The sequence below is a fragment of the Bos indicus x Bos taurus genome, chromosome 8 (assembly GCF_003369695.1).
Source record: "Bos indicus x Bos taurus breed Angus x Brahman F1 hybrid chromosome 8, Bos_hybrid_MaternalHap_v2.0, whole genome shotgun sequence".
Taxonomy (NCBI): domain Eukaryota; kingdom Metazoa; phylum Chordata; class Mammalia; order Artiodactyla; family Bovidae; genus Bos; species Bos indicus x Bos taurus.
This window is the reverse complement of record NC_040083.1, coordinates 83,247,714-83,268,299: the sequence shown is the minus strand read 5'-3', so window position 1 is coordinate 83,268,299 and position 20,586 is coordinate 83,247,714. Positions and strand designations below refer to the sequence as shown.

Here is a 20,586-nt window from a genome sequence, read left to right as displayed (position 1 = left end):
GCTTTTGGTTATTATAAAACTGCTACATATATTTGTGTATAAGTCTTTTTGTAGATACATGTTTTACTTTTTGTTGGATATATTCTTAGGAATAGGTTGACAGGGTAATAGGGAAAGTGTATGTAACTTCAAAGAAAGTAGGGAAAACCACTAGACCATTCAGGTATGACCTAAATCAAATCCCCTATGAATTATACAGTGAAGGTGATGAATGGATTCAAGGGATTAGATCTGGTAGGCAGAGTGCCTGAAGAACTACGGACAGAGGTTCAAAACATTGTACAGGAGGCTGTGACCAAAACCATCCCAAAGAAAAAGAAATGCAAGAAGGCATAGGGGTTGTCTGAAAAGGCTTTACAATAGCTGAGGAAAGAAAAGAAGCAAAAAGCAAGGGAGAAAGGGAAAGATAAACCCAACTGAATGCAGAGTTCTAGAGAATAGCTAGGAGAGATAAAAAGGCTGTCTTCAATGAATAATGCAAAGAAGTAGGGGAAAACAATAGAAGGGGAAAGACTAGAGACCTAAAGAAAATTGGAGATTTCAAGGGAACATTTCATGCGAGGATGGACACAATAAAGGACAGAAACGCTAAGAACCTAACAGAAGCAGAAGAGATTAAGAAGAGATGGCAAAAATACATGGAAGAACTGTACAAAAAAGGTCTTAATTACCCAGATAACCGTGATAGTGTGGTCACTCACCTAGAGCCAGGCATCCTGGAGTGTGAAGTCAAGTGGGCCTTAGGAAGCATTACAATGAGCAAAACTAGTGGAGGTGATGGAATTCCAGCTGAGCTATTTCAAATCCTAAAAGATGATGCTGTTAAAATGCTGCACTCGATATGTCAGCAAAACTGGAAAACTAGGCAGTAGCCATGGGACTGGGAAAGGTCAGTTTTCATTCCAATCCCAAAGAAGAATAATGCCAAAGAATGTTCAAACTACCGAACAGCTGTGCTCGTTTCACATGCTAGTAAGGTTATGCTCAAAATCCTTCAAGCTAGGCTTCAGCAGTTATGTGAACTGAAAACTTCCAGATGTACAAACTGGGTTTAGAAAAGGCAAAAGAACCAGAGATCAAATTGCCAACATTCGTTGGATCTTAGAGAAAGCAAGGGAATTTCAGAAAAACATCTATTTCTGTTTCATTGACTACCCTAAAGCATTTGACTGTGTGGATCACAGCATACTGTGGAAAATTCTTAAAGAGATGGAAACCACCTTACCTGTCTCCTGAGGAAAATTTATGCAGGTAAAGAAGCAACAGTTAGAACCTTACATACACCAGCTGACCGGTTCAAAATTGGGTAAGGAGTATGACAAACCTGTATATTGTCACCTTGTTTATTTAACATATGCTGAGTGCATCGTGCGAAATGCTGGGCTGGAGCATTCATAAGCTGGAATCAAGTTTGCTGGGAAAAATATCAACAACCTCAGATGTGCAGATGATATCACCCTAATGGCAGAAAGTGAAGAGTAACTAACAGGCCTCTTGATGAAGGTGAAAGAGGAGAGTGAAAAAGCTGGCTTAAAACTCAACATTCAAAAAACTAAGATCATGGCATCCAGTCCCATCACTTCATGGTGAATAGAAGGGGAAAAAGTCAAAGCAATGACAGATTTTCTTTTCTTTGGCTTCAAAATCATTGCGGCCGGTGACTGCAGCCATGAAATTAAAAGACGCTTGCTCCTTGAAAGGAAAGCTATGACAAACTTAGCGTGTTAAAAAGCAAAGCTGTCACTTTACCAATAAAGGTCCATATAGTCAAAGCTATGATTTTTCCAGTAGTCATGTATGGATGTGAAAGTTGGACCATAAAGAAGGCTGAGTGTTAAAGAACTGATGCTTTCAAATTGTGGTACAGGAGAAAACTCTTGAGAGTGCCTTGGATGGCAAGGAGATCAAACCAATCAATCCAAAGGAAATCAACCATGAATATTCAGTGGAAGAACTGATGCTGAAGCTGAAGCTCCAGTACTTTGGCCACCTGACATGAAGAGTTGACTCATTGGAAGAGACCTGATGCTGGGAAAAAATTGAGGGCAAGAGGAGAAGGGGGGTGACACAGGATGAGATGATTGGATGGCATCAATGACTCAGTGGACATGAGTTTGAACAAACTCTGGTAGATAGTGAAGGACAGGGAAGCCATGTTTGCTGCAATCCATGGGGTCACAAAGAGTCAGACATGACTTAGGAACTGAAAAACAATAAATGTAACATCATTTTATATTCCCATTAGCAGTATTTAAGTTCGAATTGTTCCACATCTTCAAAAATTGGTACTGTCGTTCTAACTTTAGCCATTCTAGTGTGTGTGAAGTGGTACTTCATTGTGGTTTTAATTTGCATTACCCTGAATGCCTTTTTTTTTTCATAAGATTATAGGCTATCCCTTTCCTGGTGGCTCAGATGGTAAAGAATCCACCTGCAATGCCGGAGACATGGTTCAATCTCTGGGTCGGGAAGATCCCCTGGAGAAGGAAATGGCTACCCACTCCATTGTTCTTGCCTGGAGAATTCCGTGGACAGAGGAGCCTTGAGGGCTGCAGTCCTTGGGGTTGCAAAGAGTCGGACATGACTGATCAACTAACACTTGGCAGCACTTGTAGGCTACTCCTGTAACTTCTTTCAAAAGTGTTTTTAAATCTTTTGTCTTGGTTTCTATTTTTAAAAACTTAATATGTACCTTTAGTCCTCTCTACACCATTTTCTTAAAAACTGCAGCAAAATTGGCATGGTAATTTAGAAAAAATCTCCTTGAGGAGTTTCTTTAGAGAGAAAATTACTTATTGATAGGAATGCTGCTGCTGCTGCTGCTAAGTCACTTTCAGTCGTGTCCGACTCTGTGTGACCGCACAGACGGCAGCCCACCAGGCTCCCCCGCCCATGGGATTCTCCAGGCAAGAACACTGGAGTGTGTTGCCATTTCCTTCTCCAATGCATGAAAGTGAAAAGTGAAAGTGAAGTCGCTCAGTCGTGTCCGACTCTTAGCAACCCCATGGACTGTGGCCCACCAGGCTCCTCCGTCCATGGGATTTTCCAGGCAAGAGTGCAGGAGTGGGGTTTGGTATGTCCTAAATATTGTTAGAAGGGCCTTAAAATACCACTGGAGATAAGAAATGAATATTGTGATTAAGAGTTTGCTTCTGATAAAGGCAATTATATATTAAAAATATTCATTAAAGTAATTTTTGTTTTTCATTCATTGCCATGAAATTTGAAATGAGACCTACCATTTATTTATCTCTCCTTGCCCCCTTTGAAATGCTTTAAAAGGGTAGATCAATTAGAATTTATCTTATCAAACTTCTTGGCTTTGAATCCTAGAAAAACATCTGTCTGCTGAAGTTGACTTCTTTACTTCTATGTGACTCTCTTTCTAGCTCAGTGTCTGATTTCCCTGACTATGATCCAAATGTTTTAGGACATGTTCATGATGCCAGATCTCAACTATTTGTATCATAGTGATGGACACTGACCTGACACCAGTTTGGTCATTCACAACTCTTAGGACTTTTTGATAGATAATAGTAACCACAGAAATACTTGAGGTAGATGGGTACCAAGTTGCTACCAAGTTATAATGAGAACTACTCTCAGATAAAATATTCTTCCACACAGCGAAGTCATTAAATATTCTTATTTAGCAAACAGGCATAAAACATGATGTACCCTGTCTGATAAGCTTGGTTGCTGTGTTTTTAGGTATTCAGATCACTCCTTTTATGAAATGTTCACTTGAAGCAGACAACAATAATATTCTCGTTACAGGATTCTGTTAGGCACCAGTTAATCATATCTCACAATCAGTAGCTGGACAGAGAACAGTTTAGGCATCTAGACTTGAGTCTCATACACTATCCCTGAATAAGAGTATCATTAGATTCTTGTAATCTGTGTTTAAGATATTTTAGGCAGTCTACATATATGAACAGCCATTAATTTTACCAGTGAGAACCCACTTCTAGCAACCGTTGTTCTGATTAACAAGCTATTAGTTTCACCAATGAAAAAACATTTTTGGCATTTGATGTTTTAATTATAAGTTCTCCAGATGTATGAATAACAGAAAATCTGCAGTATCACCCCTGAATACGAGTTTCCATCTTTAGTAATAGCTGTCCATCTATGGAGTGTGAATTTCTAATTAAAGCAACTGCATCTAGATCAACAGATTGGCCTCATGGGGTAGCTTAAACCAGCTTAAATCATGTGCATTTCAACCTTTTGAAAGTAAATTAGGTCCCATTTGTTTAGTTTTGCTTTTATTTCCAATATTCTGGGAGGTGGGTCATAGAGGATCCTGCTGTGATTTATGTCAGAGAGTGTTTTGCCTATGTTCTCTTCTAGGAGTTTTATAGTTTCTGGTCTTACATTTAGATCTTTAATCCATTTTGAGTTTATTTTTGTGTATGGTGTTAGAAAGTGCTCTAGTTTCATTCTTTTACAAGTGGTTGACCAATTTTCCCAGCACCACTTGTTAAAGAGATTGTCTTTTCTCCATTGTATATTCTTGCCTCCTTTGTCAAAGATAAGGTGTCCATAGGTGTGTGGGTTTATCTCTGGGCTTCCTATTTTGTTCCATTGATCTATATTTCTGTCTTTGTGCCAGTACTGTCTTGATGACTGTGGCTTGGTAGTAGAGCCTGAAGTCAGGCAGGTTGATTCCTCCAGTTCCATTCTTCTTTCTCAAGATTGCGTTGGCTATTCGAGGTTTTTTATATTTCCATACAAATTGTGAAATTATTTGTTCTAGCTCTGTGAAAAATACCGTTGGTAGCTTGATAGGGATTGCATTGAACCTATAGATTGCTTTGGGTAGTATACTCATTTTCACTGTATTGATTCTTCCGATCCATGAACATGGTATGTTTCTCCATCTATTAGTGTCCTCTTTGATTTCTTTCATCAGTGTTTTATAGTTTTCTATATATAGGTCTTCAGTTTCTCCCAGAATATTGGAAATAAAAGCAAAACTAAACAAATGGGACCTAATTAAAATTAAAAGCTTCTGCACAACAAAAGAAACTATAAGTAGGGTGAAAAGACAGCCTTCAGAATGGGAGAAAATAATAGCAAATGAAGCAACTGACAAACAACTAATCTCAAAAATATACAAGCAACTCCTACAGCTCAATTCCAGAAAAATAAACAACCCAATCAAAAAATGGGCCAAAGAACTAAATAGACATTTCTCCAAAGAAGACATACAGATGGCTAACAAACACATGAAAAGATGCTCAACATCACTCATTATCAGAGAAATGCAAATCAAAACCACAATGAGGTACCATTTCACGCCAGTCAGGATGGCTGCGATCCAAAAGTCTACAAGCAATAAATGCTGGAGAGGGTGTAGAGAAAAGGGAACCCTCTTACACTGTTGGTGGGAATGCAAACTAATACAGCCACTATGGAGAACAGTATGGAGATTCCTTAAAAAACTGGAAATAGAACTGCCTTATGATCCAGCAATCCCACTGCTGGGCATACACACCGAGGAAACCAGAATTGAAAGAGACATGTGTACCCCAAAGTTCATTGCAGCACTGTTTATAATAGCCAGGACATGGAAGCAACCTAGATGTCCATCATCAGATGAATGGATAAGAAAGCAGTGGTACATATACACAATGGAGTATTACTCAGCCATTAAAAAGAATACATTTGAATCAGTTCTAATGAGGTGGATGAAACTGGAGCCTATTATACAGAGTGAAGTAAGCCAGAAAGAAAAACACCTATACAGTATATTAATGCATATATATGGAATTTAGAAAGATGGCAACAATAACCCTGTATGTGAGACAGCAAAACAGACACAGATGTATAGAACAGTCTTTTGGACTCTGTGGGAGAGGGAGAGGGTGGGATGATTTGGGAGAATGGCATTAAAACATGTATAATATCATATAAGAAACGAATCACCTGTCCAGTTTCAATGCAGGATACAGGATGCTTAGGGCTGGTGCACTGGGATGACCCAGAGGGATGTTATGGGGAGGGAAGTGGGAGGGGGGTTCAGGATTGGGAACACGTGTACACCCATGGCGGATTCATGTTGATGTATGGCAAAACCAATACAATATTGTAAAGTAAAAAAAAAAAAATTTCAAAATAGTATTAATAAGAAAAAAAAGAAAAGAAAGTAAAATAGCATGCCATTTGAAAGTAAACTAACAACTCAGTTTTCATTATATAAAACAAGAGAAGAATTCATCTGGTTAATGTACTCTACCTCCTAATAAATTTAGTTAGTAAATACATTAAAAATCTTAAAAGTAATTAACTGAGAATTACATAATATTTAGTGACAAAGGAAACTAGGGTCTGAAACTCTAATTTTTGTTTTTTCGTCACATAAGCAGAGGGCTTGTGAAACAAAGGGGCTGGAGAGATTTTTTTCCCCCAGTGATTTAAGTTTCAGGGCCTCTTGTTTTTAAAGAGAATGGCCCAAGAGCTGACACAGCCCTCTTACCATTGCCACGCCTCAGTTATTACTCTTACAGTAAGTACTCAGTGTATTGAGAGTCAAGCACCATTGAATCTGGCAGCTTTACTGGATTTGTGGTCTCTGATGGAGAAGGTTTAACTCCGGGACCAAAGACAGTCTCAGTCACTCAGAGCTTCGTATAGATTTTATTTAAAGTGAAAGTGACAGAAAAAGCTTCTGACATAGACATCAGAAGGGGGCAGGAGAGTACCCACCTCACTAGTTTAAGTGAGGCCTTACATACCTCTCAACTAGCAGCTGAGAATAGATAAAAAAAAAAATACTTTAAGGCTGTGAGAATTTCACCCAAACCCTTTCCCGTAACATGCATCCTGGAGTGACTTCAGCACGAGATTAGCTAGAAGGAACAGGTTAACCCAGAGCTCAAGGCTGTGGAAGTTTTACCCAGGCCTTTTCCCATAGCATTCATCCAAAGCTCAAAAAAAAGACATGTCCTTGAACAAGAGATACTGCTGCCTAAAAGGCTTACAATTCTAAGGCAAAAGAATGTGAAAAAGAAAGAATGTTTACCTCCTCCTTAAAGGGACCTTAGGCTTGAACACTTTATCAACCTGCCTAAGTTAATTCTGGCAGAGGAACCAGAAATCAAATTGTCAACATCCCTTGGATCATCAAAAAAGCAAGAGAGTTCCAGAAAAACACCTACTTCTGCTTTATTGACTATGCCAAAGCCTTTGACCGTGTGGATCACAACAAACTGTGGGAAATTCTTAAAGAGATGAGAATACCAGACCACCTGCCCTGCCTCTTGAGAAATCTGTATGCAGATCAGGAAGCAACAGTTAGAACTGGACATGAAACAACAGACTGATTCCAAATCGGGAAAGGGGTTATGTGAAGGCTGTATATTGTCACCCTGCTTATTTAACTTATATTCAGAGTCTATCATGAGAAATGCTGGGCTGGGTGAAGCACAAGCTGGAATCAAGATTGCTGGGAGAAGTATCAATAACCTCAGATATGCAGATAACACCACCCTTATGGCAGAAAGTGAAGAAGAACTAAAGAACCTCTTGATGAAAGTGAAAAGGGAGAGTGAAAAAGTTGGCTTAAAGCTCAGCATTCAGAAAACTAAGATCATGGCATCTGGTCCCATCAGTTAATGGCAAATAGATGGGGAAATAATAGAAACAGTGACAGACTTTATTTTAGGGGGCTCCAAAATCACTGCAGATGGTGACTGCAGCCATGAAATTTGAAAGACACTTGCTCCTTGGAAGAAAAGCTATGACCAACGTAGACAGCATATTAAGAGGCAGAGACATAACTTTGCCAACAAAGATCCGTCTAGTCAAAGCTATGGTTTTTCCAGTAGTTGTGTATGGATGTGAGAGTTGGACCATAAAGAAGGCTGAGCACTGAAGAACTGATGCTTTTGAACTATGGTGTTGGAGAAGACTCTTGAGAGTCCCTTGGACTGCAAGGAGATCCAACTGGTCCATCCTAAAGGAAATCAGTCCTGAATATTCATTGGAAGGACTGATGCTGAAACTGAAGCTCCAATACTTTGGCCACCTGATGTGAAGAGCTGACTCATTTGAAAAGACCCTGATGCTGGGAAAGATTGAAGGCAGGAGGAGAAGGGGACGACAGAGCATGAGATGGTTGGCTGGCATCACTGACGCGATAGATATGAGTTTGAGTAAATTCTGGGAGTTGTTGATGGACAGCGAAGCCTGCCGTGTTGTGGTCCATGGGGTTGCAAAGAGTGAGACACGACTGAGCGACTGAATGGAACGGAACTGAAGTTAACTCTCATTTCCCCCTTTTTCTTTTAGGACAATATTGTTGCTGAGGGGAAAGGGGCAGAGAAATCTGTCAGTAACTGCTTCCTGTGGGTGAGGGGCACCCACCTTAAGTTGTTGAAGCAGTATATTCTCCTTACCCTTTTATTTAGGGTTTCTGATCCAAGAGCCTCAAGTCTTAGCTAGAGGAGGCAGAAGTTGTAGGAGCATAAACAATCATTTGTAACTTAAAAAACCTCAAGCCCCTTAGATACAAAATTCATTATACAATTACAGATAGAAGGAGCAAACAGCAAGAATAAGATGATTACAATTATTACAGTCAAGATATTTTTCTGCCACGGAGAGCTTGTAAACCATGATTGTATCTGTGACCAGGGTGGAACATCTAGGGAGTCCATTTTGAAGGGTGACCAAAATCTTTTCATCACAATTACTTTGTCTTTGAAGTCGGTGTATCCTTTAGAAAGGACAAACTAGAGAAGTAGTTTAAAAGGCAGAGACCAAAAATCAGTAAAAGAATTATTGTAATCAGTGATCCAAGCAAGAGTAAGAATCAGGTTATATTTGGTAGTAACTTTGGTCCTGATCTAGACAGAATCAACACTTTGGCTGCCCTGTTTATAAGAATAGAGCCATTTGGCGTGTTCATATACATCTTGAATGTGGGTGTAATAAACCCAGTTAGAAGTAGTTGAAAGAGTGAAAACCTAAACCTTAACAGACAAAATAAGTCTTACCATTGCTTTTTAGAAGAATGAGGCTGAACCCCTATGTAGACAGTTGTTTTAGGGAGACTTATAGCCAGGTAGCTGCTTGTCTAAGTTTGTCCAAGTAGGCTTTAACTTCTTATTGTGGTAGTTATATATAAGCCAAAGTAGTTGTCACCATTAACAATTTTAGCGTTTTTCTAGGTATGAGAAGATGCAAGAATTTGGGCTCAAGGAAATCTTTACCTGAAAATATCTAACTATCCGAAGGCCTGTTTTGTCCATTTTTCCAGAGCACAGAGTGAGTGTTTAGTTTCTGATTTTTGCCCTGAACTCCTTTCAGGGGATGTTGAAGGTCAGCAGCTATAGTGTCCATGAGTTAATCTTTGTAGAGGCAGACAGCAAGTGCCATGCAGGACCCCTTTATGGCCATGAGTTTGACCATGATTTGGGGCATTTCATGACCATCTGTCCCATGGTGCTCTGAAGGCTCATTCCCAGGTCTGTCGAAGATTTCACTGATAGGCCCACTCAGTGTGTGTTACTGGACTAGGCCCTGTGAGCAGCAAGTCTGTGGACCGCACCTGTCTCACTAGTCTCTTGGTCCAGGAAAATATTCCCTTTGGTTGCTTCTTCACACCATTATAATTATGGATTTTATATGGAACTGTATACCCTCATCATATCAGTGGCTCAGTCACACACTTGGTAGTGGAAGGGACAACACTTCTTGAAACAGGCAATATAGAAAACAATATGGTTAGCAGTAATAGTACAATCATAAGAAAGAACTTAAGAGCTTCCATTAGGTATAGCCCAGTGACATCTCCAGGTCATCTGACTTAGCTTGTTAAATGATTATAGCTTGCTGTTAATCTCCTGATTGTAGACCCTGAAACATGTGATCTTTATTTAAAGACTGGTTACTGAGATAAACTTGAAACAAACTCAGAGTGTCCTTTTTAATAACTTAATTAAACCTCTTAGCAATGTAATATAACCACAAGGAATTACTTCAGAACTGAGCCTTAGAAAATACAGACCTTAATTAGCAAAACTGAAACTTAATATTCAGTGAAACATAATAGATGCCATAGGCCTGACATCAGTTGGGTGGATTTTTCTTTTATAGCTCTCCAGTATACTTTGAGATTTCTGTATATGTCGAGAGACAGTCTTTTTTACCTTGATGAGGCTGTACAGAACCCAAGTCTCCAATTTCTGGAGGCATAAAGTAAAGAGAAAAGAAAAATGTTTTAATTTTACCCACAAGTGTAAATCACTAAATTGTTTTCAGTCATCAGTAACTTGAGGAGAAGAGCTTCTTTATACCTGAAAACAAAGATTAGAAGCCAGTAATATGTCAGACAAAAAGTCATGAAAATTGTAATCATATTTAGCAGTCTGTTTAATCTCATGCAACTAATCCCTTTGTTCTGCCATCCCTGCCCAACAACTGAGGATGCCAGTAAAGCGATAGTCTCCAAGAAGCTCGTGAAGTTCTTTGCCAATGTCTGTAAGACCTGCCCAGTAAAGTGGGTGCCCCAGTCACTGGAGATTGTAGAACATACATTTTAACCATTTTTTTTTTCCTCCATTGTGAGATATTAACCCTGAAGCCAGAAAAGTCTTTATCTTATCAAATAAAAGTGAACTTTGTCAGGGAGCCAGGAAAAGCCAAGTTTCTGTCTTGGAACTCCCATAGCTCTGACTGTTTGGTTTACAAGCATTGTTTACCCATTTTAAATTCCCTGATGAGGGGTTAATTTTTGTAGACGCAGAATGAGCTTTGTTCATGTGCGCCACAGTCTGCCATCAAAAACCACATTCCAAGAAAACTTTGTTGTTTAACAGGGAGAGAAAACCAAATTTCATTTCGGTGCCAACTTATATTCACTGTGAAACAATAGTTATTCACTTAGTCAAAGTACCAATAAAAGATTTCAAAGGCAGTTTAATGTCTTACGAAACTTGTATCATGCACAAAACTCTCTTACTTGTCACAAACCTTTTTACACTTTTTGTATTGATCACCTCATTTGCGCATTTAGAGAACAGCCACCTATAAGTTTAGACTTACTTTCTTTTTCCTTAATAGAATGTAATTCCATTCCTTATACCTTTTTATTGAAAATATAAATCCTGCTTTTCTTCAGCAACCATGAACAATACTTTATATATAATCATTTTGTAGATTGGGGCTTCCCTTGTGGCTCAGCTGGTAAAAGAATCCACCTGCATTGTGAGAGTCCTGGGTTCGGAAGAGCCCTTAGAGAAGGGAAAGGCTACCCACTCCAGTATTCTGGCCTGGAGAATTCCATGAACTTTATAGTCCATGGGGTCACAAAGAGTCAGACACAACTGAGCAACTTTCACTTTCAAACATAAATCACTCCAAGCTATACCATTTGTAAAAGTATCTTCACAACGTCTATGTTGATTAGATCAATAAACAAACATTAATACCAGGTATCAATTCAATAGTGAGTATTTCCCAGTTCACACAAGCCTGAATTTCATTTTAATTTTCTTGAATTTAGAATTGTTTGATATGTAAGCACTTACTTCTCTTTAAGCCAATTAAATAGAGCTCATTGACCAATTAGCCTTCAGCAACGTTGTCCAAGGACGGAGACACACTGAGACACAAATAAATCTGGACAGACAGAGACCTCACAGTTTTCCACTTGAAATTTAAAATGTCTCTTTGTCCATTTTTTCCCCCTTGGCTTTAAGTTCTACCAGTTTGCTCATGGCTGGAGTCCCAGACAGAGTGGGCTGTGTATCTCAAGAACATGATAAGAGTTAACTTCAGGTTTTTTCCCAGGCATGTTTCTGTCTCTCAGGCAGGGTTGGAGCTCCAAAAAAAGTATTTTAAAAAGCCAGCTTTTTTTTATTGCACATGCAAAAAAAACTAGTTTTGCAATTTCAAAAAGATTTCATTTGAAGCATTTTCTCCAAAGTCTGAGGAATTTCATGGTCATTGAGTGTCAAAAAATGTCTTCTCTCCTTTTTGTAGTCATAGTTTAAATGACTATGACTTTTAAATTTTAACCAAATTTAAACCAAAGAGTGTTCAAATTGCCTCTGATGACAGAGGCAGACTGTCTGATAAGATGTTCCCCCAGTAGGGATTGTCTCTCCAGGCAGGTGAGGTCTTCTCTTCAAGTAAAGAAAGCCTGTATTAAGGGACTTTTTAGGCTCTGGGGATCAAACTTATCCCAGGTTTTCCAAGATACAATTCAAAGGGGGTGGTTCTGGAAATACTAGCTCCCATCTGTAAGAGAGAAAAAAGCAGTGCCCAGTGCTGTAGCTGTTTTCTACCGGCAGCGTCCCTCCTTGCTCTAGCTGGGGGTGGAGACAGGTCTTCCCCCTAAGCTTCCTTCCCTGGCCAAAGTTAACCTGTCTCTTACTGACACAGGTGTCTCGCTGTCATCCCTCCCTGTTCTACCACTGAGGCATGGTGGAGATGCACCAGGGGTAGATCTAATGGCATCCTAGACTGATGTACAGTTCCTCACCATTAAAACCTTTGCCTGATTTCTGCTTCTCTTCTGATGCCACCCGGAGTGATATGTGATAGCAAAAGAGGTGGTGAAGGGCTGGCCAGCAAGGAAAAAGTTATTTTTGTCCTTGAGCTATTAGGGCCAATCTTTCCAGTTCATTTCCACAGATTCTACAGAAAGAATGTCTAAGGAGTTGAGACAAAAGCCACCAGAGTGCCTCCTCTGGTCTGCTAACAGCCGGCATTACCAAAGGAAGAAAAGCCCACTGCACTTCCAATCTGACCAGATCCTAGGATTCCCGATCTGTGTCCTCAGAAGTCTCATAGTCACCAGCTGTGCCTCCATTCATATAGACCGGAGGAACAGGTGTGACAAGGACTCACTTTCAGGTTATGGGCCCCTGAGGCAGGCAGCTAAGAGAGCAACCTCTAGCCTGAGAGGTGTTCCTGGAGACAGAGCTCCTCCCAGCTCCCAAATGTGCTCCTGTCTGCAGTGCATAAAAAGACAATTCAGGTGTAAATTTTGGCTTCTAGCAAGACTAGGTGTTTTGCGACTGTCAATCCAAATTTGAGGTCTAAGTAATAGTACACAGTAACAGAATGGATTGCAAGTCCCTTGAAAGTCTGTGATTCCACAGATTAGGTTAGTAGTTTCAATTCCCCAGGCAGTTACGAAATGGTCAAAGAGACCAGGAAAAGGTGATGGAGAAAGGAAGTTTGGTTCATATGCTTCTGAGTTAGTAGAGACTTTACAGTAAAAGAGCAAAAGAGTCCCAACTCTGAGTATTCTTACCTGTCTTGAAGATCCTGGCCGAGCCCCCAAGATGATAGCTTACGGTGAACAGTGCCGCCAGATTCGTGGTCTCCGAAGGAGAAGATTTAACTCCGGGACCAAAGACAGTCACTCAGAGCTTTGTGTTGATTTTATTTAAAGTGAAAGTGACAGAAAAAACTTCTGACATAGACATCAGAAGGGGGCAGGAGAGTACCCACCTCACTAGTTTAAGTGGGGCCTTATAATACTTCTCAACTATCTGTTCTGTTCAGTTCAGTGACTCAGCTGTGTCTGACTGTTTTTGACTCCAAGGACTGCAGCACCCCAGGCTTCCCTGTCCATCACCATCTCCTGGAGCTTGTTCAAACACATGTCCATCGAGTCAGTGATGCCATCCAACCATCTCATCCTCTGTCCTAGTCTCCTCCTGCCTTCAGTCTTTCCCAGCATCAGGGTCTTTTCCAATGAGTCAGGTCTTCGCATCAGGTGGCCAAAGTATTGGAGCTTCAGAATCAATCCTTCCAATGAATATTCAGGACTGATTTCCTTTAGGATTGACTGGTTTGATCTCCTTGCAGTCCAGGGGACTCTCAAGAATCTTGTAAATATCGCAGTTCAAAAGCATCAATTCTCTGGTGCTCAGCCTTCTTTATGGTCCAACTCTCACATCCATACACGACTACTGGAAAAACCATAGCTTTGACTAGATGGACCTTTGTTGGCAAAGTAATGTCTCTGCTTTTTAATATGCTGTCTAGGTTGGTCATAGCTTTTCTTCCGAGGAGCAAGAGTCTTTTCATTTCATGGCTGCAGTCACCATCTGCAGTGATTTTGGAGCCCAAGAAAATAAAGTCTGTCAGTGTTTCCACTGTTTCCCCATCTATTTGCCATGAAGTGATGGGACCGGATGCCATGATCTTAGTTTTCTGAATGTTGAGTTTTAAGCCAACTTTTTCACTGTCTTTCATTTTCTTCAAGAGACTGTTTAGTTCCTCTTCTCTTTCTGCCATAGGGTGGTGTGATCTGCATGTCTGAGGTTACTGATATTTTTCCCAGCAATTTTGATTCCAGCATGTGCTTCATCTAGCCCAGCATTTCTCGTGATGTACTCTGTATATAAGTTAAATAAGCAAGGTGACAATAAACAGCCTTGGAGTACTCCTTTCCCGATTTGCAACCAGTCTGTAGTTCCATGTCCAGTTCTAACTGTTGCTTCTTGACCTGCATACAAATTTCTCAGGAGGCAGGTAAGGTGGTCTGGTATTCCCATTTCTTGAAGAATTTCCCACAGTTTGTTGTGATCCACACAGTCAAAGGCTTTGGCATAGTCAATAAAGCAGAAGTAGGTGTTTTTCTGGAACTCTCTTGCTTTTTCTGTGATCTAACAGATGTTGGCAATTTGATCTCTGGTTCTTTTGCCTTTTCTAAATCCAGCTTGAACATCTGGAAGTTCTCAGTTCACATACTGTTGAAGCCTGGCTTGGTGAATTTTGAGTATTACTTTGCTAGCGTGTGAGGTGAGTGCAATTGCACAGTAGTTTGAACATTCTTTGGCATTGCCTTTCTTTGGGATTGGAATGAAAACTGACTTTTTCCAGTCCTGTGGCCACTGAATTTTCCAAATTTTTTGGCATATTGAGTGGAGTACTTTCATAGCATCATCTATTAGGATTTGAAATAGCTCAACTGGAATTCCCTGATATCTCACTTGGTAAAGAATCCACCTGCAATGCAGGAGACCCTGAGTCGATCCGTGAATCCAGAACATCTCCCTGGAGAAGGGATAGGCTACACACTCCAGTATTATTGTGCTTCCCTTGTGGCTCAGCTGGTAAAGAATCCGCCTGCAATGCAGGAGACCTGGGTTCGATCCCTGGGTCGGGAAGATTGCCTGGAGAAGGGAAAGGCTACCCACTCCAGTATTCTGGCCTGGAGAATTCCATGGACTGTATAGTCCATGGGGTCACAAAGAATTGAACATGAGTGAGTGACTTTCACTTTTTAACTGGAATTCCATCACCTCCGCTAGCTTTGTTCATAGTGATGCTTCTTAAGACACTCTTGACTTCCCATTCCAGGATTCTGGCTCTAGGTTAGTAATCACACCATTGTGGTTATCTGGGTCAGTAAGATCTTTTTTGTATAGTTCTTCTGTGTATTCTTGCCACCTCTTCTTAATATCTTCTGCTTCTGTTAGGTCCATACCGTTTCTGTCCTTTATTGTGCCCATCTTTGCCTGGAATGTTCCCTTGGTATCTCTAATTTTCTTGAAGAGATCTCTGGTCTTTTTATCTGGAATAGATACAAAATGCCTCAAGGCTGTGAGAATTTTGCCTAGACCCTTTCCCATAACATCCTAGGATGACATCAGCAGGAGATTAGCTAGAAGGAACAGGTTAACCCAGAGCTCAAGGCTATGAAAGTTTTACCCAGGCCTTCTCCCATAGCATTCACCCAAAGCTCAAAAAAAAGACATGTCCTTGAACAAGAGAAACTGCTGCCTGTGAGGCCTACTAATCTAAGTAAGGCAAAAGAATGTGAAAAAGAAAGAATATTTACCTTCTCCTTAAAGGGGCCTTAGGCCTGGACACCTTGTCAACCTGCCTAAGTTAACTCTCTCAAATCTCTTGTCCAGGGATGAAGCATAGACCAAGATAAGGAAGGATGGTGAAAGGTAACTGCCTGGGGTTATTAACTCATCTTTCCATTTAAGAGTACTAGCTGCTAATGCAGAGAAGGCGATGGCACCCCACTCCAGTACTCTTGCCTGGAGAATCCCATGGATGGAGGAGCCTGGTGAGCTGCAGTCCATGGGGTTGCTAAGAGTCGGATATGACTGAGTGACTTCACTATCACTTTTCACTTTCATGCACTGGAGAAGGAAATGGCAACCCACTCCAGTGTTCTTGCCTGGAGAATCCCAGGGACAGGCTCCTCTAATTAGCAGCTGCTAATGCTTTATTTAAACTGTCTGCTGTTGTGATAGATCTCCTCCTGGCTGGAAATAGCTGTTGTTCCACCATACTTTGTATCAGGGAAGTAGGGAGGCTTGCATCTTATTTATTTGATTGCACCTGGTCTTCCTTGGGGCATGTGGGATCTAGTTCCCTGGAACCATGGATTTAACCCAGCCCCTTGCAATGGGAATGCAGAGGCTTAGCTACTGGACCACCAGGGAAGTCCCTGACAGGGAGATAGTCTTGGAAGATGAAAGACTTCCTTTCCTTACTCCCAGAAAAGTACATTTTCAATTATAAACGAACACCAAGATGTTCTAAAAACCTAAGTAAATCCTGATAAAGTAAAAATTTCCTTCACCATCCACTAATTCCAGTTCCGTCTCCATAAGCAGTTTGGTAGGGGCATTTTTTCAGTTGCTTTTCTGTTTATTTTCATACAAATAAATTTGCCTATGATTAGTTTTGCTTTATCATTTTTACATGTATCTATTTGATCAGGGTTTTTTTTAATAATTTGTGGAAAAATTACTGTGGAAATATTTCATACTGATATGCCTTACTAAGTCATTGTATGACTACCATAGTTTTAGATAATTATTCCCCTGTTGCTAACAATTATTATTTTTTTTGTCATTTCTTTTTTTCTGACTTGCCTTTTCTATACTCAGTATTCTGTGGGATGGTTTGCAATTTTAAGCTATTCGATAGGAATTAAAAATATTTCTATAATGCATATTTCTGTTACGTAAATTATAAATATTTTCTCCCAGTTACTTTTTAAAAATAACTTTATTTTTTTAATTTTTATTTTCATACTGTAGTTGATTTACAATGCTGTGTTAGTTCCAGATATACAGCAAAGTGATTCAGATAGACATATACACATATCCATTCTTTTTCAGATTCTTTTCCCATATAGGTTACTACAAAAGCCATATAGGTTATTAAAATAGATTGAGTAGAGTTGTCTGTTCAGTACAGTAGGTCCTTATTGATTATATATTTTATATATAGTAGTGTGAAGGACAGGGAAGCCTGGTCTACTGTAGTTCATGGGGTCAAACATGACTCAGCAACTGAACAACAACACTTCACTTAGTATGATAATCTCTAGGTCCCTCCATGTGGTTACAAATGGCATCATTTCATCCTTTTTTATGGCTAATATGCCATCGTATTGTGCATGCTAAGTTGCTTCAGTTGTGTTTGACTCTGCTACTCTATGGACTGTAGTCTTCCTCTATGAGATTCTCCAGGCAAGGATACTGGAGTGGGTTGTTGTGTCCTCCTCCTGTCTATGTATTAGTCTATGTATTGCTGCTGCTGCTGCTAAGTCGCTTCAGACCGACTCTGTGCGACCCCATAGACGGCAGCCCACCAGGCTCCCTTGTCCCTGGGATTCTCCAGGCAAGAACACTGGAGTGGGTTGCCATTTCCTTCTCCAATGCATGAAAGTGAAAAGTGAAAGTGAAGTCGCTCAGTCGTGTCCGACTCTTAGCGACCCCATGGACTGCAGCCCACCAGGCTCCTCCGTCCATGGGATTTTCCAGGCAAGAGTACTGGAGTGGGGTGCCATTGCCTTCTCCGGTCTATGTATTAGGTTGGTGCAAATGTAATTGCAGTTTTTGTGTTGTTGAAATTTGCCATTTGATATTGAATGCATTCTTAAATAAATGTGGTTATGTTATATCATTTTAATGTGCATTTCTCACTTCATGTGTTTTTGTTAATGACTTATTACAGGCTATTTATTTTAGACTATGGAAATGATTTTAGACAAAAAGCATATTCAAGCAGTTTTCTTTTTTGACTTCAAAATGGGTTGTAAAGGAATGGAGACAGACAACTCACAACGTTTGGCCCAGGAACTGCTAATGAACATAGTGCAGTAATGGTTCAAGAAGTTTTGCCAAGGCAATGAGAGTTTTAAAGATGAGGAGTACAATTAAAATAAATAAATTTATATTAAAAAAATCTTTAAAAATGAGGAGTACCGTGGCTGGCCATTGAAAGTTGACAGTGACCAATTGAGAGTCATCATTAAGCTGATCCTCTTAAAACTACACGAGAAGTTTCCAAAGAACTCAACATTGGCGATTCTATGGTCTTTGGGCATTTGTAGCAAATTGGAAAGGTGAAAGGCTTAATAAGTGAGTGCCTCAGAAGCTGACTAGAAATCAAAAAAAAATTCTCGTTTTGAAGTGTTGTCTTCTCTTCTTATACACAACAACAACGAACCATTTCTCGATTGTGATGTGTGACGAAAAGTGGATTTTATACAACTGTTGACGACCAACTCAGTGGTTGGACCAAGAAGAAGCTTCAAAGCTCTTTTCAAAGCCAAACTTGCACTAAAAAAGGTCCTGGGCACTGTTTGATGGTGTCTGATCCGTGACAGCTTTCTGAATCCTGGAGAAACCATTGCATCTGAGAAATATGCTCAATAAATTGGTGAGGTATACCAAAAACTGTAACACCTGCAGTTGATATTGGTCAACAGAAAGGGCCCAGTTCTTTTCCACAACAACACCTGACTGTATGTTGCACAACCAATGCTTTACAAGTTGACCAAATTGGGCTACAAAGTTTTGTCTCATCTGCCATATTCACTTGCCCTCTCGCCAACCGATCGCCATTTCTTCAAGCATCTCAACAATTTTTTTGCAGGGAAAATGCTTCCACAACCAGCAGGAGGCAGAAAATGCTTTCCAAGAGCATTTCCAAAATGATTTCCTAGTTGAATCCCGAAGAACAGATTTTTATGCTGTAGGAATAAACCAACTTATTTCTCATTGGCAAAAATGTGTTGATTGTAATGATTCCTGTTTTGATTAATAAAGATGTGTTTGAGCTTAGTTATAATGATTTTAAATTCACCATCTGAAACCACAGTTATTTTTACACCAACCTAATATATATGCGCCACATCTTCTTTATCCCTTTTTTCTGTCGATGGACATTTAGGTTGTTTCCATGTCTAGACTATTGTAAATAGTGCTGCGGTGAACCCTGGGGTGCATGTATCTTTTCAAATTATGGTTTTCTCAGGGTATACGACTAGGAGTGGAATTGCTGGATCATATGGTAGTTCTATACTTAGTTTTTTAAGGAACCTCTATACTATTCTCCATAGTGGTTGTACTGATTAACATTCCCACCAACACTATAGGAGGGTTTCCTTTCTCCACACCCTCTCCAGCATTTATTGTTTCTAGATTTTTTAATGATGGCCATTTTGACCAGTGTGAGGTGATACTGCATTGTGGTTTTGATTTGCATTTCTTTACTAATCTGTGATTTTGAGCATCTTTTCATGTGTCTCCTGGTCAGCTGTATGTTGTCTTTGGAAAATTGTCTATTTAGAGCTTCTGCCCATTTTTCTATTAGTTTGTTTGTTTTTATATTGAGCTGCATGAGCTGTTTGTACACTTTGGAGATTAATCCCTTGAAGGTGCTTTGTCTGCAAATATTTTCCTAAATTCTGTGGATTGTCTGTTTGCTTTGGTTTCCTTTGTTAAGCAAGACCTTTTAAGTTTGATTAGGTCCCATTTGTTTTTATTTATTTTCATTACTCTAAGAGGTGGGTCCAAAAAGATAATTGCTGCAATTTATGTCAGAGTCGTCTTTGTATATTTTCCTCTAAAAGTTTTCTGCCTTAACATTTACGTTTTTAATCCATTTTGAGTTAATTTTTGTATATGGTGTTAGAGAATATTCTAATTTCTTTCTTTTACATGTAGCTCTCCCATCTTCTCACAGCACTTATTGAAGAGATGGTCTTTTCTCCATTGTACGTTCTTGCCTCATTTGTCGTAGATTAGTTGACTATAAGTGCATGGGTTTATCTCTGGGCTTTCTATCCTGTTCCAGTGATCTACATTTTTGTTTTGGTGCTTGTATCATACTGTTTTGATGACTGTAGCTTTATAGTATAGTCTAAAGTCAGGGAGCCTGATTCCTCGAGCTCCATTTTTCTTTCTTAGGACTGCTTTGGTTCTTAGGGTTTTTGTGTTTTCATGTAAGTTTTAAAAAAATTTCCAGTTCTGTGAAAAATACTCTTGGTAATTTGATAGACATTGCATTGAATATATAGATTGCCTTGAGTATTATAGTCATTTGGACAACAGTGATTCCTCCAATCCAAGAGCATGGTATATCTTTCTATCTGTTTGTGTAGTCTTCTGTTTCTTTCATCAGGGTCTTATAATTTTTCAGAGTACACATTTTTGCCTCCTTAGATAGGTTTATTCTTAAGTATTTTAGTCTCGTTGATAGGATGGTAAAAGGGATTGTTTCCTTAGTATTTCTTTCTGATCTTTCATTGTTAGCATATAGAAATGCAAGAGATTGTGTATCAATGTTATATCCTTT

General features: G+C 39.7%; 1 protein-coding gene across 15 annotated transcripts in view; it reads left to right on the top strand.

Annotated features, from left to right (window-relative positions):
* The window catches only part of CDC14B (cell division cycle 14B), a 128,299-nt gene that overhangs the window by 30,895 nt on the left and 76,818 nt on the right, over positions 1–20,586 (top strand). The gene's annotated exons all lie outside the window — the stretch shown is intronic.